The sequence below is a fragment of the Pteropus vampyrus genome, unplaced genomic scaffold, assembly GCF_000151845.1.
Source record: "Pteropus vampyrus isolate Shadow unplaced genomic scaffold, Pvam_2.0 Scaffold10, whole genome shotgun sequence".
In the NCBI taxonomy this organism is placed as follows: Eukaryota; Metazoa; Chordata; class Mammalia; order Chiroptera; family Pteropodidae; genus Pteropus; species Pteropus vampyrus.
The window spans coordinates 8351089-8359760 of record NW_011888791.1 but is presented as its reverse complement, the minus strand read 5'-3'; positions in this window follow the sequence as shown (position 1 = coordinate 8359760).

Sequence of the window (8672 nt, the reverse complement as noted above, 5' to 3'; positions counted from 1 at the left end):
TCCAATTTCTCCATATCTTGATCAGCACTTGTTACCTTTTGTTGTTTTGGTTTTTGATAATGGCCGTCCTAACAGGTTTGAGTTGATACTGTGGTTTTGATTTGTATTCCCCTGATGATTAGTGATATTGAGCATCTTTTTTTTTTTATATACCCAGTGGCCATCTGTATGTCTTTGAAAAAATATCTACTCAAGTCTTTTGTGCATTAAGTAAATGTCAGCCTTGACTAAAAGATGAGACAAAAAAATAGGACAGTAAAGTGCAGATAATGCAAAAATTCTTAAGCAAAAGTTAAGGAATAGTGGCAAACTTGTGAAATGAAATGAAAAGCATAAATTTGAGCACTGGAAAGAAAGGTTGAATATATGGATAATGGAGGAGGAGAAGATGAAGAAAAAAGGGAGGGAACTGAGGAGGAAAAAAGAAAAAGATGGGAGAGAGGGAAGAGACAAAAAGAAGAGAAGGAAGAAACAAAATAAAATGGAAGGTGATAGTAAAGAGAGACAGACAGACAGAAACAGAGACAGAGACAGAGACAGAGAGACAAAGATAGAGACAGAGACATAAAATGTTTTCTGCCTATTAAAAAACAGAAAGACTCTCCAAGAGTCAAAATTACAGTGAAGAAACCAAGTAACTCTGTGTCTCCCAGTTAATTTCCTTAACTTTAATTAAGACAAATTTTTTTTTCTTGGTAAAAAAGCATAAGTAGGTAAAGGAAACCTTGAACATACATTAAAAATATTTTGTGGTATAGATTTCCAGCAACATGGTAGACCGGGTACTCAGATTACCTACCTCCTCCAAACAATCAAAATTTCCATATAAAATATATTTTTTTAAATGTAGAATTTATCTAAGAAACTACAGACTACTCAGACCAGAAACCAATAAACAATGAAAATACAGAGAACTAAACAGAAGACATGTGTCAGCTTTTGCATTGATGCCATTACCAGAAATGAATTTGAATGCTGTTTTTCACGTAACACAGGAAAAACAAGAGAAGGCTCGAGGGCTATTTAATAGGGAAGTCCACTATGTGATAGTTCCCTAAAACTGAACCCCAAAAGTATGATTCTCTAAATAAAGTGAAAGTAATATTTCCCCCAACATATTAAAAAGAACAACTACTTAACAAACCCCAGGATTAAGTAGAGGAAGTAAAATATCTCCCTTAAAAAAATAATAAGCATAATCCAACCCTCAAATGAGTCTACTACTGCTTACATTTTTAAAATAAGATTCAGTTTAAGAACTATCATATGATCCAACAATTTCACTGCTGGGTATATACCTTAAAAATGAAATTATTATGTCAAAGATATCCATATTCCCATTGCACCATTATTTACAGTAGTCAAGACATGGAAAAAACAAGTGTCCATTGACAAATATATAAAGAAATTGTATTGTTTATATGTACAATGAAATATTATTCAGCTATATAAAAGAAGGAAATTCTGCCATTTGTAACAATATGGATGGACCTTGAAGACATTATGCCAAGTGAAATAAGCTAGAGAAAGAAAAATACTGTATGATTTCACTTATATGTGGAATATAAAACCAAACTCATAGAAACAGAGATCAGATTAGCAGTTTACCAGCGGTGGGGTTGGGGAAATTGGGTGAAGGTGGCCAAAAGGTATAAACTTCGTTATAAGATAAATTTTGGGGATGTAATGTACACCATGATGACTACAATTAATGATTCTGTATCATATATTTGAAAGCTGCTAAGGGAGTAAATCTGAAAAGTTCTCATCGAAAGAAAAAAAAAATTGTAACTATGAAGTAATGAATAGTAATGAAACTTACCATGGTAATCATTTCACAATATATACATATAGTAAATCACTATGTTATGCACCTTAGATTTATACAATGTTATATGTCAATTTTATCTCAATAAGACAGGAACAAAATAATTCAAAAAAAGAATTGACATAAAGTACTCCGAGAGTCCTAGTGTCGAAGATATCAATTAGAAGCAAAAGTAAACTTTTCTGGAGAAACCTCTCTTCATCACAGGTCTCAAAAAATTGCCAAAGCTAAAGTTCCAGAAAAAGGAGAAGTTAACAAAGAAGACATCATGATGTGACAAGGAGAAAAACAGACAATAAAACAATATCTAATAGAAATTAACTCCTGGAATTATAAGATAAAAAATTTTAAAAATATATATTTATCTGTATTTGTCAAAAAATAAAAATTATGCTTAAAACATGAGTTCAATTCAAAAGCATTTAAGAAAGAAAAAAAGAGTGCCTAGAAATTATTTATATATATAATTAAAATTAACCCAATGTTAAGGTTAAAACCTTAATACTGAATTAGTTACAGCTGAGAAACTTAGAAATTTGGAAGATATGTCTGAAGGAATTATCTCGAATACAAAAAAAGTGACCAAAAGATAAAAAATTAGAACAAGACATCAACCGTCATGAGATAAAGTGAATGGGTAGACCATAAGTCTAATCAAAATATTAAAGTGAAGGCTAGACAGCATTGAACAGAAGAAATTTTCATAGAAATAATGGATGAGGAATTTTCAAAATAAGCTTAGAGACTAATCCACAAATTTAGAAATTCCATTTAACCATCTGGAAGGCAAAATAAATCTACTCCTATATGTATATACATCATAGTGAAACTACAGAGCACTAAAACAAATTGAAAATCTTAAATGAAGCTAGGGAAAATATTTTAACTTTAAAGAGAGATATAATTAGATTCACAATTGACTTCAAAATAGCAGCAATGGAAGAAAGATTTGTCAAAAGAAAAAAAATGGAATTATAAGAAATAATCAATTACACCCAAAACTAATATAATATTGCATGCCAACTGTAATTGAAAAATAATTTTTTAAAAAAGAAATAACAAGTTAATTGAAAACAAAAAAGCTTTAATTAAATTTTAAAAATTTCCATGCTACATACAAATGAAATCTAGCTATATGCTCTGAACAAAGACATAGCAAAAATCATGAAGATACAGAAAGATTGAAAGTAAAAATTTGGGGAAAAAAATCAATAAAAATATCCAAAAAAATTTGGACAATAATACAACAGGAAATGTTTAACTAAAAGAAATCTTGTATAACTACAGTAATATCAGAAACTTTATACTTTAAGGCAAAGGAATTACTAAAGAAAATAAAGTCACTTGTGAGTAAAGGACAAATAAGATTTTGTATGCTTCTCTAAGGGCACATGTGACCTTAAGTTAACTTTCTATCTTTGTTCCCCTAGAAACCTGATAAAAGTTGAATGTTAGCTGTATTATCAGACAATATTTCTTATGATAAAAATGATCATTCATGAGAAAATTGCATTTGACTTAGAAGTATTGGTAGACTCTAAATACCTAACAGAAATCCATAGCTTTAGATTTCTTTGAGGATAGTGTTCTCTGTGCAGAGTATATCTCTTATGGGTACCTTGAAATATATACCTAGAAATGTGACAAGAGACACTGGCTCCACTGGCATAAAGCTCTAAGCTAGCATGGACCCCACATCCACTAATGTGATACGGTCTTCTTGCACCTGAGCTATCACCTGGAGGCCAAAGGAAATAGTTCCTTTATGGCTGTGTAGATTGTTGCAAAACCATTGCAAAACCCATGCAAAAACCACTTCCCCAGAAGAGAATGCTGCACTGCTGGCAAGTTTCCCTGACTCTGCTCCTCTGAGTAAATTGGTGCTATGTGTGGCCTATTCTGTGAGTCTGAATCTATATTTGTCCCTAAAATGTCCCTAAATAGATACGGATAAAACATTCAGTACTTAATTAATGATTCAATACATAATGATAAAATATTAAATTCCTCAGAGAGATATAATAATTCTAAACTATAAAATTTTAAATTCTTATTTATCTTAAGCAATAGCCATAAAGCCTCAAAATATATAAAGTTAAAATTGATAGATATGTAAGGAGAAATAGATAAATCCACAAATATTGTGGACTCTTTTCATATAACTCTCAATATCAACATATTAGGCAAACAAAAAACTCATTAAGAATAAATGAAAACTGATAACACAATAAACAAGCCTGATTAAATGCATAACTATAAAACATAATACTTAATAGCTACAGATAACACATTATTTTCTAGAACACATGGAGGTTTAGTAAAACTGATCACATACCTCAATAATTTTCATCAGAGACGGTAGTAACCTTCTCAGATGAAAAAGATTGGAAATCAAAAATAACAATTATAACCAGAATACTTTCAAATGTTTTGAAACTAGGAAATATGCTTTCAAATAACTCGTGGTCAAATAAGAAACCAAGAAAATTATAAAATATTTAGAAGAGAATTAAAATTAAAATATTACATTAAAGTTTATGGGCTATAGCTAGAAGTATTTAATTGGAAATTTATGGCCTTACATGCTTAAATAAAGAGAAGAAACATTGAAAATGAATAATATCAGCATCCATTTGAAGAAGTATGTTTGTGTATATATATGTATATATATGTGTATGTGTGTATATACATATATGTGTGTGTATATATATAAAATTGGATATAAAATGGATATAAAATTGAATATTTAATAAAATTATTAAATATTAAATCAGTCATCAAAAATGTCTTCACATGTGATAGTCCTGCTGAAATACAATTCCAACCATCGAGCTCTTCTATGTCCACACATCTTGCAAGCAAAGGTACTGACTAGATTTCTTCTGTACTTTTTTTCAAAATGTTTTTAGAGCAAACATCTTTGGAAGAAAGAAACAGTCTCCCTCCAGGGCAAAGAAAAGTCTTGTTTATTCTCTAATATGATAAATGTCATGTCTCTATCTTTGGTAAAGGTCAGGCAAGCTGACTACTTATTTTGAGATTTGGGTTCCCTAAACTTAGAGTGTCTCTCCTATGATGCAACCCACCTAGCCTTCTTCAGATTTTGAGGCTTGGGCAACCGGCGCAAATGCTGATCATTATCGCTGTAAGCGATACAGTCCTTTCTCTCTTACCTATGAGTCTCATATCCTCTGTCAGCATTCATAAAATTGTGACAGACTAATTTGTTAGCAAGGTAAAATCTCAGATCCTTCAGTTTCCCCAAGATATAAACAGTTTCACAGACTATCTCTCTAAACATTCAAGGAAGAAATACAGTTGACTCTCAAACAACATGGGTTTGAACTGCATGGGTCTACTTACGCTTGAATTTTTGTTAATAAATACTATAAATGTATTTTCTCTTTCTTTTGGTTTTCTTAAAAACATTTTCTTTGTTCTAGAAATGACTGTGATACTTTATTATATAATACATATAACATAGAAAATACATGTTAATGAATTGTTATCAGTAAGGCTTCTGGCCAACAGTTGGCTATCATACTGAGAACTAAATTTGCTCGTTACATCCTAGAGCTTTGTTCACTCAGATTTTAGTGTACGTTTTCTACTCCACTCCACTTTTATTTTTCATTTCCTTTCTTCAGTGTGGTTGACCATATTTTAAGTATTGCTTTAAGTAAAAGTATATGTGTTCGTATTATGTGAATGTAGATGAAATATCGGTTAATTGAGGAATAGAATAAACATTTTATCTAATATCTGAAATATTACCTTGATTATTCTTGACTATTGGCAAATTATTGTTTTTATCAGACTTTTTGGCAAACTTGCAAATCATGATGAAGATTAAACAGTTACTCAAAAAAATTCTCCTTCAGAATATAACTCATACTTCCTGCTTAAAATTTTACAATTCATAAAATGTTATCAACTACATATTTCATTTAGTTAGCATATTTAGTCAAATGTAGGAGAATAAGATAATTCAGTTTTTTCTCATAGGTATATATAAAGTTTCATTACATATTTATATCTATATATAAGTAAATAAAAAGAAAAAAGCAGTTATTAAAATATTTTCTTAATATAAAGCTTCTCATTAAAAGTAAACGTAAGAATTTAGATTATATTTGTGACAAAAATTCATCATCATCTTGTTTTTAAAGTCCAAAGTGAGACCTCATAATTAATAGATACTACTAAGCCTACTGAATGCAAATGATTTGGGTACTATAAAGGTGCTTCTTAATAGTTTAGTTTTTCTAATTCTCTAAATTGCCAACATTGCATCATATTACATTATTCCACACATTCAATATTCAAAAATTTAAAAAGTAAAATATTTAATAATCTACAAATCTCCACAGCGAATAAGAAGATTGGACAAAGCTATTATGATCATAAACATAATCTTGAGAAAAAATGATTATCTTGAATCATAATAATATTTAATCACAATGAAAAACAAATACGTAGAAAACCCAATTCTCAAAAATATTATTTAATGTCTAATATGCTTTTTTGAAAAATAAAGTATGTGAATGTAAATGAACTGAAAAAATAAAAAGGTTAGAATTTTGTTCTGATAAACTCTAGTGAACTCTCTAGAGCTATAATCCCCCCCTTTATATATATCTGGAATTTTTCTTAATCTGTTTTTACTTTACGAATGATCACAACAGTTGTAATATAAAATGTAAATGAATATTCAGAGTTTAGGTATTCATTTATATGACAATTCTAAATTCAGAGGACACACATAATTGTCTCTAGGCCAAGAAACTTTTTTTCTGAGATACCAACTGATGAATTTCACTCTTTATACTGAAATGCATTATATTTGTTCTTTACTGTTGTGTTAATATGGTATCTAGGCAGGCATACTAAATATATATACTAACAGAGCCTAATTCACTTTAAAAAGTAACTTTGCATTCACTGAATCATCTTTCTAAAATTGATTACTTTAGCCATTGTTAAATGTATCATTTTCAAAAAGTGCTAATCTCCCATATAAATTAATGACCTGAAAAATAGAACTTAAAAATAAAGCAGAGTTTGACAGACTGGAAAGAAACAGAAATGTTTCTGAAATTACTTCTACCAATTCTATATTTTAAAATAATAGAAGCAATTTTGTTCCTAGATTAAAATAAGTTTATGACTGGCTGAAAATTTATAATTTTTTTATTGTATTCAAAAAAAATGACACCTATGAAACAACTACCCAAATAATAATACCTACTGAAAATATGAATACATTAATGTAAAGAGACAGTGAGGAAAATTTCCAATTATTGAGGTGGAATGAAGTGGTCACATGAACATTTCCACATAAAATACTTATAAAATCTGAATGAAAACAAATTACAATAATACATTCTATAAAGTCATAAGAAGTATCCCAATGGTGATGGAAGTAGAAAAATTAACTCTTGAGAACTGCAAAAGGAAGAGCAAGAATTGTAATAACATAACATTCTTACTCAAGGAAGTCTCCAACCTCTATGACTACAGACATAGAAAAAAGTACAGCTTCAGCAGCATGGCCTAAGATGGCAAACGACAGAGATTAAGGCTAAAAAAAACAGCTGAAAATGTAACTGAAAAACCTAGAAGTAAGAGAACCTCAAAGTAAAACACTGCCCAAGCCCTTGGGCAACCTCTAAACTACATATGTGCAGGGGAGCAAAATAATTTCCAGCAAAAAAAAAGTAAATAGATAAATAGATCATAGAGAGATGATTGATAAATCTTATATAGATAGATGATAGATAGATGATATAGATTGGATAGATGATAGATGATAGATAATAATAATAATGATGATGATGATGATTAATAGATGATAAATGATTGATGGATGATTGATAGATGATAGATTAGATAGATAGATAGATAGATAGATAGATAGATAGACAGACAGACAGATAGATAGACAGACAAACATTAAAACAACCAAGAAAGAGGGTAGCAACTAGATAGAGCTAAATTGAGTGAAATTTGTGAAGGTGTTGATTTTTTTAACTGATTGTAGTACACAGCCTATGCACAGTTCAAGTAAAAGAATGCTGAAACCATTCTGGTTTGAGGTGACCGAGAACAGATCTTGAAGCTAGCAGAAGAGCTGCAAATTTAGAGTAGACTCACATAAGAAAGGGAAACAGAGATATAAGCCCCAAAATCTAAGTACAAGATTTGCCTACATCCTTGGATGACTCCCAAACTATGTAGACACAGATGGGTTGAGTGGTAAAAATAACTTTGCCACATTGCCATATTATGATAGCCTTAAGACAGTGTCAAGTAGAAGTCATGAGAGTGGATGTCCTTGTCTTTTTCCTCATCTTTAGGTGGAAGCATTTATTTTTTACCATTAAGTATGACATTAGCTGTAGGTTTTCATCAATGCATTTTATCAGGTTGGAGAAGTTTCTTTCTATTTTTAGTTTGCTAATAATTTTTATGATGAATGGATGTTGTATTTTGTCAAATGTTTTTACTACATGTATTGAGGTAATCACAAATTTTCTCTTTATTCTCTTAATAAAGTGAATCACATTGATTGATTTTTAAATCTTAAACCAACCTTGTATTCCTCGGATAAATTCCATATGGTCATGATGTATACTGTTAGAACTGTATTTGCTAATAATTTAAGAATTTTTGCCTCTCTATAATGAGATGTATTGCTCCATAGTTTCTCTTCTTGTAAAGTACTTGTTTGTTTTTAATGTCATGGTATATGGGCTTCATAAATTGTATTGAAAGAACTATCATCACCCCTTATCCTAAAGAGTTTTCAAAGCATTGATATAATTTCTTTCTTGAAATTGAAGAA